We start from the raw sequence: 12,649 nt of genomic DNA, 5'->3' as shown, positions 1-12,649 counted from the left end.
AATTAAAAAAAAAACTGAAGCGAAACACCATCCGCTGGGTGTGTGTAGTGGCTCACTCTTTAGTCTCAGCACTAGGGAGGCAGAGGCAGGCAGATCTCTATGAGTTGAGGTCAACCTGGTCTACAGAGTAAATTCCAGGCCAGTCAGAGCCACACAGTGATACCTTGTCTAAAAGAAAAAAAAAAGATGATTAACATCATTACTAGTCATTAGGCAAATGCAAAGCAAAGGGATTGGGGTCTTTTGCTCAATAGAATGGTTGCCTTGTACACACAAGCTCTGGATGTAACCTCCGGCACAGTAAAAGAGAAGGGGGATGTGAATCAAAACCACAGTGAGATATCACTTTTCGCCTACAAGGATGGGTCTGATCAATAAGACAGGCAATAGCAAGCATTGATGAGAGCGCGGAGACACTAGAACCTTCCTCATACGTGTAGTTTATGGGAGCGGAAAGTGCTACAGCACCTTGAATAGGAACTTGTCAGATTTTTAATACAATTTTACCATGTGACCCTGCAGTGTCCCTTACAGGTATTCGCTCCAGAGAAATCAAAGCGTATGCCTATAGCAGGACTGATATGTTGAAGCTCACAGCAGAGGCAGCCGTAATGGCACAAAGTTGAAGCAACCCAAATGTTTATGATTCGGTGAATTGCTGAATAAAATGTAGCACATCCATAGCACACCGAACTTTTCAGCAATAAAAGGAACAGGCGATGGGCAAATGATGACTACGGAGGAACCTGAGGAACACACTCAGTGGGAGAAATGGGATGTAAACAAACATGTTATGGGCTTGGGATTTATGCATAGTTCAGTACGCAGAGGCTAGCAGGCGACAGACCCTGTGTTTCACTCCTCAAGGAAAGAAAAAGATACTTAATCAAGAGAGGTGTCTGTGAGACGGCTCAGCAGGTGAAGGCACTTGCTGCCAACCCTGCCAATCTGATTTGACCCCTGGGCCCAACATGACGGAATGAGAGAACTGAAGCCTGCAAGTTGTCCTCGGCCTGTGTTGTGAGCCATCTGAATGTGTTGTGGCACACTCGTGTGCACACACACACACACGAACACAATAAATGAAGAAATGTTTTAATTTCTGTTTGCTTATTTGTCTGTTTGTTCTTGAGACAGGGTCTCATTATGAAGCGCTGGCCATCCTGGTCACTGGACCAGGGTGGCCTTGAACTCACAGAGATCCTCCTGCCTCTGTCTCCTGAGAGCTGGGATTAAAGGTCTGCACTGCTATGCCTGGCTAAGAAATGTAGAAGATTTCATAAAGGGAAATGCATATCATGTGATTTTGTTTCTGTGGAAATTTCCAGAAGTCATTTTACAGACAGAATGTGGACCGTGGTCGACCGTGGGGATCGACGGCAACTGATTGGAAACGTTTTCAGGGTGATGTAAGTGATTTTAAGCTAAATTGTGCTGACTATTGAGCAACTTTATAAATTTACCAAAAATCATTGAACTATAGACTTAAAAAATAAAACAAGCCAAGTGTGGTGGTGCATACTTGCAATCCTAGCACTTGGGAAGCAGTGGTATGAGGGTTAACACAAATTCAAGGCTAGCCTAGGCTACGTGGTGAGTCTCAGGTCAGCCTGGGCTACACAGCAAGAGTTTGTCTCAAAACAAATACAGGATCTAGGAAGATGGCTCAGGGATTTTGAGCACTTCCTTCTTTTCCAGAGGTCCTGGGTTCGATTCCCACCATCTATGTCAGGTGGCTCACAACCAACCTCTTGCAAGTCTATCTCTAGGAGATCCAACACATCTGCGGGTACCCACACACAAGGCATATACTCATACAGACATATATACACACACATATATGTATATATATACACATATGTGTATATATATATGCATATATATATGTCCTAAATACTAAACAGAAAGATGAAAGTAGGAAAGAGAAATTGACTGAGTATGACAACATGTAGCCAAGGTTACATGGGGCCTAGAGATGTCCTAAAACATATTTAGCATGTGCAAAGGGCCAGGGTTCAATCCCCAGCACTGCATAAAAACCATCCCCACGAAGGTATAAATGGGAAGGTGCATCGTGCGTATGGCTGAACTTTCTGTAGCCAATGGAGAAAGGGGAACTTGATTGATTATGAGATCTATCGTGGCAGGCAATGGTGATGCACACCTTTAATCCCAGCATTTAGGAGGCAGAGGCAGGCAGATCTCTGTGAGCTCGGGGCCAGCCTGGTCTACAAAGTGAGTTTCCAGACAGCCAGAGCTGTTACACTGACCTGTCTCAAAAAGGGGCTTGCCCCCCACAAAGAGAGGTCTGTTGTGATGTCTAATATTAAAATAACCTCCACCTACTCAGCAGCTCCTTGTCAGAGGCGGAACTAAGCCACAGGTGAGCCACCACTCCAAACACTATCTTATGTGGCCATTTAAATAGAAAGTAATTGCAATTCAATAAAATTCAAAATAATTTGGGGGTAAGGAGAGGGGTCAGCAGGTGAAAGTCCTTGCCTTACAGGCATAAGGACCTGAGTTCAAGCCCAGGAACCGCCATAAAACCCTGACACAGGGGTACACATCTGTAACCCCGGCTGTAGGACTAGCAGAAATTGGTGGGCTAATCTGGAGTACGCTCCTATCACTGCACTGAGCACCAAGAGATCAGAGAAACAAATACAGGCTCGAGTCTGGAAAATCAGCAAAGGAGTAACCCTGTCCCATTCTTAGCAATAACTCTTAAATAGACCTCTGCACGTCACACGCTGAGAACAGAGAGAAGGATTTGGGAAGAAGAGGGATCTAAGTTTTAGTTGCTTTTCTTTTTCTTTCTTTTTTAATGGGGCAGCAATTGATGCAGGATATATTCCAGCTTTTTCCAGCTTTTGCATGTGGAGTGTCAGGACAAGCTGAGGCTCACCAGGACACACTCCAGGAACAATATTTGGTTAGTTTCGCTGTTTAGCTAATGACTGGGCTTTTGTTGAGCAAAGTGCCCTTTGGCTGGCTTCTCTTCTGCTGAGTGGTATATTCTGGCTGGCAGGATGCTGATATACAAAACAGAGGGGCAGAGCCAGCCTGGCAGGGGAAGCTGGGAGCTGGTAGAGGGAGGGAGGTGGAGGAGGGGATGGATAGGAACTGAAAACGTATGACCACTGCCTCTGGGGACGGTAGTACTGAGGGAGCATGGATTTTATCTTAAAAATTGAATTACGCTTATTTATTTAGCGTGTGTTGAGGATAGAGAACAATTGTCAAGAGCTGTCTCTCTTCTTTTACCATGTGGGGCCTGGAGATCTTTTGGCCACAAGTGACTTTTCCTGTGACTCATCTCGCCAGCCCTGGGAACACAGGTTTTGAGTAGGATTCTCAGGGGATCCTCCTGTGTATAGAGAGTGTAAGAACAGACAAGTTGGGCTTGTATTAGGAGAATTTTATGGTGTGTAGAGACTGGTTTCAAGTCTGACTTAGGACAGTAGGAACAATATTCAAAGAAATATAGACTAGTATGAGTTAAAGGCTGGACCTTGGGATTGGAGAGGTGTTTCAGTCGGTAAAGTGCTTGCCCTGCAAGCATGGAGACTTGAGTTCAATTCCTCAGGACCCATGTAAAAGACAAACAAACAAACAAACAAAAAAACTAGGCAGGTGGTACCTGGGAGAAGGGCACAGGGAGACCTGTGGGGGCTCACTGGACTTCCAGACTAACTCATTCAGTGAGCTCAAGGCTTAGTAGGAGACCCCGTCTCAAGAAATAATTCAGAAAGACTGCTGTGTGGTGGTGGCGCGCGCCTTTAATCCCAGTACTCAGGAGGCAGAAGTAGGTAGATCTCTGTGTTTGAGGTCAACTGGTCTACACAGTGATTTTTGGGCCAGCCAGGGCTATATTGCGAGACCCTATCTCAAAATAAACAAACAGAGCAAATTAAACCTCCAACAAAACACCCCCCCCCCGCACACACACACAAAAAAAACCCAATACAAAGCAACAAAGGGTCATGAGACCATTGGACTCCTGATCAGATACAAACTCGGAGAGCTCTTGACCAGAGGGGATGGACGGGAAGTCTAGGCAATGTGTCCTTAATGATAGTGTTCTAGAATGTTGTTGTCCCTCCTGCTCTAGAGTGAAACCAGGTGGAACTGAGCTGTAGCTCAGAGCCTGTGCCACGGGAGACAACACCCCAAACCAGAGAGCTGGACTGGGGCTGGAAAAAGGCTTTTTGTTTTTGACTTTGAGCATGTAGGCATTCCGGGTCCACTGGGAGATGTTAGGGAATGGCGTTTAACACCAAAGTGCTGCTCCAACAGCTGAGGACACTGTCACACCAATTACAATGAACCCTCAAGTCAAAAGTCAACAACAACATCATACGTTTTCCCCTGCTTTAGATGTGATTTTTCTTCCGTCTCTGGTTAGTGTCAGTAGTATGGTTTCTTTATAGCACACTTTCACGTTTCGAGTGGAATTCTCTAGACGTTTTGAACATGGCTGCCGTCAGCTGTGACCAGATTCCAGCACATCAGTGAATCTAGCCAACGAGCTCCCTCATGAGGTCTGAGATGTGTTGAGAAACATACTGAGGGGTAAAGAACATCGGCAGGAGAAGCCACACAAGGTAGCAACTGTGCTAAGGTTTACCCCTGCCTCCGCAGCTACTCAGAATGGATGAGAAAGGGTGATCCAGCCCATCAGCTGCAACCTTCAGGGAGGAAGTCAGTGATGGCAGCTGGGTAGACACAGCTGAGATGACCCAATCAAAAATGTCCCCACGAGAGGATGTGCCTTAGCCTGTTCGGGATGGTAGCCACAGGGGAATTTGCTGGTCTGTGACAGGGCTACACTCGTTGTATGCGGTTCAGATTGCTGGTGGCTTCAAGGATATAACTTTCTGCTTTTTATTTTCTTAGGAAAGGATTAGGACTTTTCTATGTTTGAAGAAACAACCAAGCCACTTGAAATCCACTAAGTCAGGGATCTGGAGTTGGGGTTAAACTCTGACTGACGAGAATGACGGCAGGGCAACCATGGGGCCTCTCTGAGCTTCTGGAAGGTAGGCTCCGGCAAGGGAAGGACTCTCTATCACCTATCCCGTATAGTCCCATACTAACTAGGGGACCACAGGAGCATCCTGGAACCCTAGAAACAGTGCCAGTGCTAAGCTAGAGGCAGTGATAAGGCTCTCTGGGGGCAGCTGCACCAGAGAGGGTGCAGTGTTCAGAACACTGGGCAACTATGCTCCCCTGCCCCTCTCCTTGGGAGGCATATTAGCCAGAATTCTGTCCATGACTCCCGGAATTGATAGAGCAATGTGTTGTTTTTATAAAATAGAAGAAACATCTTACATTCTGCTTTGTGTTTTAAACTTTGTTTTGTTTTGTTTGAGACAGAATTTCTTTGTGTAGCCCTGACTGTCCTGGAACTTGCTCTGTAGACAATGCTGGCCTCAATCTCACAGAGATCCGCCTGCCTCTGAGTGCTGGGATTAAAGGTGTGTGCCACCACTGCCTGGCAGTGTGCTTTAAAATTTTTAATTACATTTATTTATTTATTTTCTTTGGGGGCGCAGGAGGTGCACACGCCAAGACACAGGTGCGGAGGTCAGAAGGGAACTTCCAGGCATTGATTTTCTTCTTGTACCATGTGAGCCCCTGGGACTGAATTCAGGTTGTCAGACTTGACAGAAAGCACCTTGACCTGCTGAGTCGTCTCTCAGGACCTACGCTGTATTTTTAATAGGGCTCTGCTATAATCAATATTTGTTTTCTTGCATAGCTTTTCTTTTTCTTTTTCTTTTTCTTTTTCTTTTTTTAATGATCATTTCTGAGGCATCCCAGGCTGGCCTCAAACTTATAACATAGTCTGAAGATAATCTTGAACTTCTGGTATTTTTGCCTCCAGTTCCCATGTGTGTGGCTTATACCACCACACACAGCTTATGTGGTGCCAGGATTGAACCCAGGGCATTGGGTATGCTAGGCAAGAACTCTAACTACTGAGTTGTGTTTATACAAAGAGAAAGAAGAAACCTTACGAATGTTCTTCCTAACACCAGGAACTTTGCTTTTGTACTGCTTTAAATAAGAACACTGATATGACGCTCAGTAGGTTAAATATTACGAGGTTGATTGTAAGTTCAATTTCCTATACCAAACTTACGGTGTGTAAATACAATTTTCTACAATCAACAAGCATCGTAGTCTTAAGGTTAAGGGTTATAAAACAATAAAATATTGTAATTAGAGTAGAACATCACAGGAGAGCTTCTTGCATACAAACTACTCAATATTAGGATGTCAAGATCTAAGAAGGAATGTAGCTGGAAATAAGATCTTAACTCCATATGGTTAATATTCTCTCTCTCTCCTTTCAAATTACTCCTAATCTTTGCTACAGAAAAATAATTATATTCAGTACAATGTTTTACATTCTTTCCAAAGCCCCTCATGCCAATAACTTCTCAAGATTTCTTACCTATTGCTATTGAAACATGTGATTTCTGCTAGTCTTAAACCAAGGCAAAATGGTAGATTGGCAGATTATTTTTTAATAATAATAATATTTTAGGAAATGTCCTGAAAGTTGGGCTATTTCACAGTGGCTGGGCCCGCAAGCTGAGGACCACTTAGGACCCTCCTCTGTCTTCCCCGCTGCTCTGCTCATCCTCTAGGTCATCTCGTTCATTGGCTTCCTTCTCTCTATTCTAAAAACTTTTTTTTTTTTTTTGAGAAATGCTTTATGTAACCCAGGCTAATCTTGAATTCCTTGTGTAGCTGATGATGGCCTTGAATGCCAGGAGTATTACAGATGTGTCTCACCACACCCGACTTTCTCATTCTCCTTATTGCAAAATTAGTACTTCACGTGGACAGAGAGAGGCCACTAGGAACTTCAGCGCGCATGCTCTTGACAGTTCTGATGGGACTGCGAGGGAGAGACTCTTAGAGAAGGTTCTGATTGGCCCTCTCAGTCACATGCTAATTCCTCAGTAACCACAATGATTAGAGAAAAGAAATAGATTGGTCTACAGGCTGGCATCATATACTTTTGGGGCCCAGAGGAAGAACTGAGTGGGGAATCTGTATGGAATTAAAACCGTATGGGATAGCTAGGCGGTGGTGGCGCACACCTTTAATCCCAATACTTGGGAGGCAGAGACAGGAGGGTCTCTGTGAGTTTGAGGCCAGCCTGGGCTACAACAGCTCCAAACAGGACAGGCTCCAAAGCTACAGAGAAAACCTGTTTCGATAAACTAACTAACTAACTAACTAAAAACCCGTACGGATAAAGGAGGACCATCTCATTAATAGAAAGGAGGCGGACAGATGATGGATAACCTTGATTTAGGACAAATAGGTGAAAACTGATATTTTATTAGTTTGATGGGCACAATGCTATTGTGGCATTTGCTCACTGAAGTCCACATAGCGGTGAAGTTTCCCCACCCCTCCTCTTCTTGCAGGGCTGGGGTGGGGAAAACCTGTGCATCCTAGGCTAATGTTCTGCCCCTGAACTATGTCCAGAGATAGTCAGGGTTTTAAGTTCTAATGTGTCAGAGCAGGACTACACTGAGCTGTGTGGAGCACCTGTCCAGTTATTCCAGGTCATGCTTCTCAGCTTCCAGGGTTGAACTGGGTACCAGAAGCTGTGTAGATTATAGGCTCCTGGGCCTGTAATTCTAGCATTGTTATTATGTGTTCTAAAGCTGCAGTTGCCGTGTTCCAAAGGTTATATCCTCATGTCACTGAGGTCATCTCTAATGAGGCAGTGTAGGTTATTAGGTGTAGGAAAAGACTCTGGAAAAAAATGTTAGGTTGACAGCAAGCACCCCCCTCAGAAGCTGTACTTATACCTGAATTGTGTTACTCAAATCTACGTCACTGTCCCAGGTGAGGAGTTACCCAAGAGCCTCAGTAGGAAGGTGTAGAGCTGTGGTTGATGGTGTAAGGGAAGTAGGGTAGCATCCAGAAAGCCCTTCTCTGGGGATGATGGAGAGTGCCCTAGTTACTGGGTACCGCGCAGGATGCTGTGCGCGCCATGAACGGACAGTGGAAGCAGTTGGTACTGTTTCAAAAGGCTGCCCCGAACGAAGCACAGAGGTCCACGCCTGATGAGTTCAGGCCTTGGGGAGGGAACAGATGCTGGGGCTAATTAGGGCATGGTTCCTCTGGTCCAAGATGGCAGAGAATATCCAAATAAGACTCGACACCTGCGCCCAGTGTGTGACGTGGGGAGCGTTGCTCACTCACCAGCCTATCGGACATGACTCAGAATGGATGCGCTTAGGAAGCGGAGCCCTTGATTGTCCTTGAAAGCCAGACGGAAGGGGCTGGGATGCTTTCTCCTGTGCCCGGGGAATCCATGGTGGTCAAGAAGCATCCTTTGTGGTGGATTCTTTTCAGACTTCCTGTTTTTAGACCTTCTCCCAGGAACACTGTGAGGTTTTTGAAGTTCATTTTACCATCAGAATTTTTCCTGGCAAGGTGAAGATCTCTTCCCAGAGGGGTTGCCCTGACCCAGAGGAGTTAACAGCACTTGATTAAATATTCTCAGAGTGCCATATCCAGATTAGAACAAGGGAAGGGGTGGCACACAGATGCCCTCGTTCATGCTGCTGGGAGCGCTCTGTCTATCTTGATAGTCAGGCTGGAGCCTTGTCCACTTATTGATCTTGTCTGGCCTTGACAACAAGGGGCCACACAGGGACAGTCTCACTCGGTGTGCTTGCGGCTGGTCACCATGGAGGCTCAGGGTGACGCTGCACGGAAAACAAGCTCAGAGCCTGTTGAGAGGACATCTGTTGTTTTGGTCCACTCAGAAGTCATTTATCTCCCAACGGGGGGAACCATGGTTTAGGAGGGTGGGAGGGGACCTGATGAGAGCCTTCAGGCAAGGATGAAGGTAGATGCTTGATGATACTGTTTGAATTCTGGGTAGACTAATTTTTTCCATCAAGAGCCTTCTGTTAATATTCTCAGCCCAGTGGGCTAGGGGGTTTGTGTGGTGACCACGCAGGTTCGTGGCGGTAGACAATATGTAGACAGGTAGACACTATTTGCAGCGTGTATAGACCACATACAAGCAAGTAAGCACGGCTGCACTCCAGTGAAAGTACTTCCAAGGCAGTTGGCGGGTGAGATTTGGCTCAGAGGCCAGCTTAGCCAAGGTTTTCCCTACAGTGTCAGGCCTTCTAGGATGGGGCGAGGTGTCTGCATTAGGGCTCATAGACAGTGTGTTTTCTCTTTAGTTAAGCAACTGGCTCCAGCTAAGTCTGAAGTTAACGTCCTTGTTACTTGTCACTTCAGAGGCCAATATATCCACCCCTGCCTTTTTTTCCAGAAAGAGTTTTTCTGTGGAGTGCTGACTGGCTGTAGAACAGGCTAGCCCCGAACTCAGAGATCTGCCAGCCTCTGCCTCCCAAGTGCTGGGATTAAAGGCATGCACCACCACCACCCAGCACCAATAAATCCGCTCTGTAACTTACTATGCACCAATGTTCTTTTCAATACTACCAAGAGGTTCCATGAAATTCATCCAGCTGCAGAGCCAGGGTCTCAGGCTGGACACTGGGTTTCAAGGTAGAACTGGTGGCCTCAGCTAGGCAGAAAGTAGCCTGGCCGTAAGAACATGTCAGGGCCAGTGAGATGGCTCCGTGGGTAAAGGCACTTGCTGTACAAACCTGATGACCTGAGTTTGACCCCTGGAGCCCTTGTAAAGATGGAACCTCCAGAAAGTTGTCCTCTGACCCAAACACAAGTGCCTTGGCAGGTGCACACCCACCCTCACCATAATAATAATTAATAAAATAAATATAAATTGAAAGTTCACGGGGCTGAGGAGATGGCTCAGTGGTTAAGAGCACTGGCTGCTCTTCCAGAGGTCCTGAGTTCAATTCCCAGCAACCACATGGTGGCTCACAACCATCTACAATAAGATCTGGTGCCCTCCTGGCGTGCGGGCATACATGGAGGCAGAATGTTGTATACATAATAATTAAATAAATCTTAAAAAAAACTAAAAAAAAAAGAAAGTTCACATTTTAATAAATGAGAGAAAGAAAACCTCATATCTAACAGGGGACCTGCCAGGATCTCTTGGCTGTTCTGCAGCTGAAAGCCAGAGCTGTTAAGGCGTTGCCTCAAAGCAAACCCAAGGGATGTCCCCAGGGAGCAGATTCCACAGTCAGACAGGAAAAGCTCCAGTGACATCAAACAGAGGTCAACCTTCTCTTTGGTTGAGGAATAAATAGCCAATGGATGATGAGGAGGAGAAGAAGAAGATGAAGGCAACAGGTGATCCTCTGGAAAGGGGTCCGCTTTGACCCAGTATGCAGCCATGGAGATACAGGGAGCTCTTTCCTCAACACTTCAACTAGAGGCAGAAAGAGATAAGGGCTGGAGATGTGGCTCATCCAGTAGAGTGGTTACTTAGCAAACAGGAAGCTCGGTGGTCCAAGGTTCATATCCAGGACCCCACAACCAGAGTACTGTGGCACATGTATGGAATCTCAGGGTTCAGAAGCAGGAGGGCCAGAAGTTAAAGGTCATCCCCAGATACAGAGAGTTCCTGTCTGAAAAGAGGAGGAGGAGGAAGAAGAGGAGGAGACAGAGGATGAGGAGACCTTTGAGAGAGGGGGAAGGGGTGAGTTCTCTACCCTGAGGTGGGAGTTGGAGAGTCTTACTGAAGCAGAGGGGCAGATTTTTACCTCAGTGGGAGCACAGGGTAATCCACTGGTCATTCCATTGATGGGCTGTGGGGTGGCCGGTTTTGCCCTGGGAATTCACGCATATGAACGTGGGAGCCCATCAAGGCCAGAGAGTTCATCAGATCCCCAGGAGCTGGAGTTACAGGAAACTGTGAGTCACTGGACGCGGCTGCTAGGAACTGAACTCAAGTTCTCTGCAAGATCAGTATCAGCTCGTAGCCTCTGAGCCCTGACAATATTTGTGAAGGATCAAATCTCCTCCTGAAGAGGAGAGGAGTGGGAAACAGATATGTACCTGCGCTGGTTGGGTCCCAGTTTCTCCTGAAGGTAGAACGGATGCCAGCAAACAGAAAGAGTTCCGAGGGGGCGGGGAGGTGACTTAAGTGGTGGCTAGAGTGTGCCAGGGAAGTGCCAGGGAAGCATGGCGGCCTCAGAGTGAGTTTGCATTAAGAGAGTGTATAGAGAGATTATAGCCGGTGCTGTCAGTGCTTCACCCAACTCAAGGGCTTTCACCTCCAACAGCTCTCCCTCCTTTGCCAGACAGTGAGCCAACCTCTCGGGACCCGCTGCAAGGCAATACACAGAGTGGAAGTGCCTGGAAAGCTATGTGGGCAGGGGCAGAAGCAAAGGAACTTGAGCCATAAATACTAGAACTCTCCTGCTTCCTGCCAAGGCAGTCCTCATGTGCAAAGCTCCGGTAGCACAGAGCCACAGTTACCCTCTGGGTGACAGCACTCTAGACTCCTATTCTTGATTCCTATCCCGGTTTCCTCCTGATTCTTCTTAGAAACAGTTAGCTCTTCCTCCCCACATTCCTTTGCCTTTTCTTCCAAGGTGAGGTAAGACAGAATCTTTTTTTTTTTTTTTTAACAGGATTTCTCTGTAGCTTTGGAGCCTGTCCTGGAACTAGCTTTTGTGGACCGGGCTGGCCTCAAACTCACAAAGATCCACCTGCCTCTGCCTCCTGAGTGCTGGAATTAAAGGCCTGTGCCACCAATGCCCAGCTAGATAGGGTCTTATATAGCCTAGGATGACTTGGAAGTAAGTTACTATGTAGCTGAGATCTTAAACTCCTCATCCTCCTGCCCCACCTCCTCACTACTAGAATTACAGGTATGCCTTGCACCACCATGCCTGGCTTCTGCCCCCCTCCCCCGCTTTGTGTGTGTGTGTATGTGTGTGTGTGTGTGTGTGTGTGTGTGTGTGTGTGTGTGTGTGGAGACAGGGTTTTTCTGTAGCTTTGAGCCTGTTCTGGAACTAGCTCTTGTAGATCAGGCTGGCCTTGAAATAACAGAAATCTGCCTGCCTCTGCCTCGCGAGTGCTGGGATTAAAGGTGTGTACCACCATCGACCGGCCTAGGAACTCTTCTTAAACCTCAGGCTAGTAAATCCTCCATGAGGGGTTTGCTTCTGGGAAAATTAAACCAAGTGGAACTCCCAGTTGTTAGTGCTACAAGCTCTGATCCCTGAACGGGGGGAAAAGGAGGCAAGGTACCTTGTACAGATGCCGAGTAAGAAGCCCTTGAGGGGTGACGTGGGTGTGTTCTTCTGTGTGTGAGAATCTGAAAAGGCTGAGCCAGTCCATGCAGGCGCAATTTAGGCAGATTTTCAGCACGGTGTTAGACTTCACAGAAACTGAAGCATTACTTAGAGGAGTTCTTGGTGAAGGAACCTGCATCAGTCTGGGCTTGCATCAGAGTGGACAGATGTGCACAGCAGGGGGCAATGCAGGTCCAGTTCATGCAGACAGGCTGTGGTGTTTGAGAGAGAGTGGCCTCAGGGGCTCATATGTTTGAGTACTTGGTCCCCAGTTGGTGGAAGAGTTTGGGAAAGATTAGGAGGTGTGGCCTTGTTGGAGGAGGTGTGTCATTGGTGGACGAGCTTTGAGGTTTCAAAAGACTAGCAACATTTCCCCCCACCTCTCTTCTAGCCCCCACTCTGCCTCCTACCTGTGA

This window comes from Myodes glareolus, chromosome 3, assembly GCF_982192425.1.
Source record: "Myodes glareolus chromosome 3, mMyoGla1.1, whole genome shotgun sequence".
Taxonomy (NCBI): domain Eukaryota; kingdom Metazoa; phylum Chordata; class Mammalia; order Rodentia; family Cricetidae; genus Myodes; species Myodes glareolus.
Note: the sequence above shows the minus strand (reverse complement) of the source record.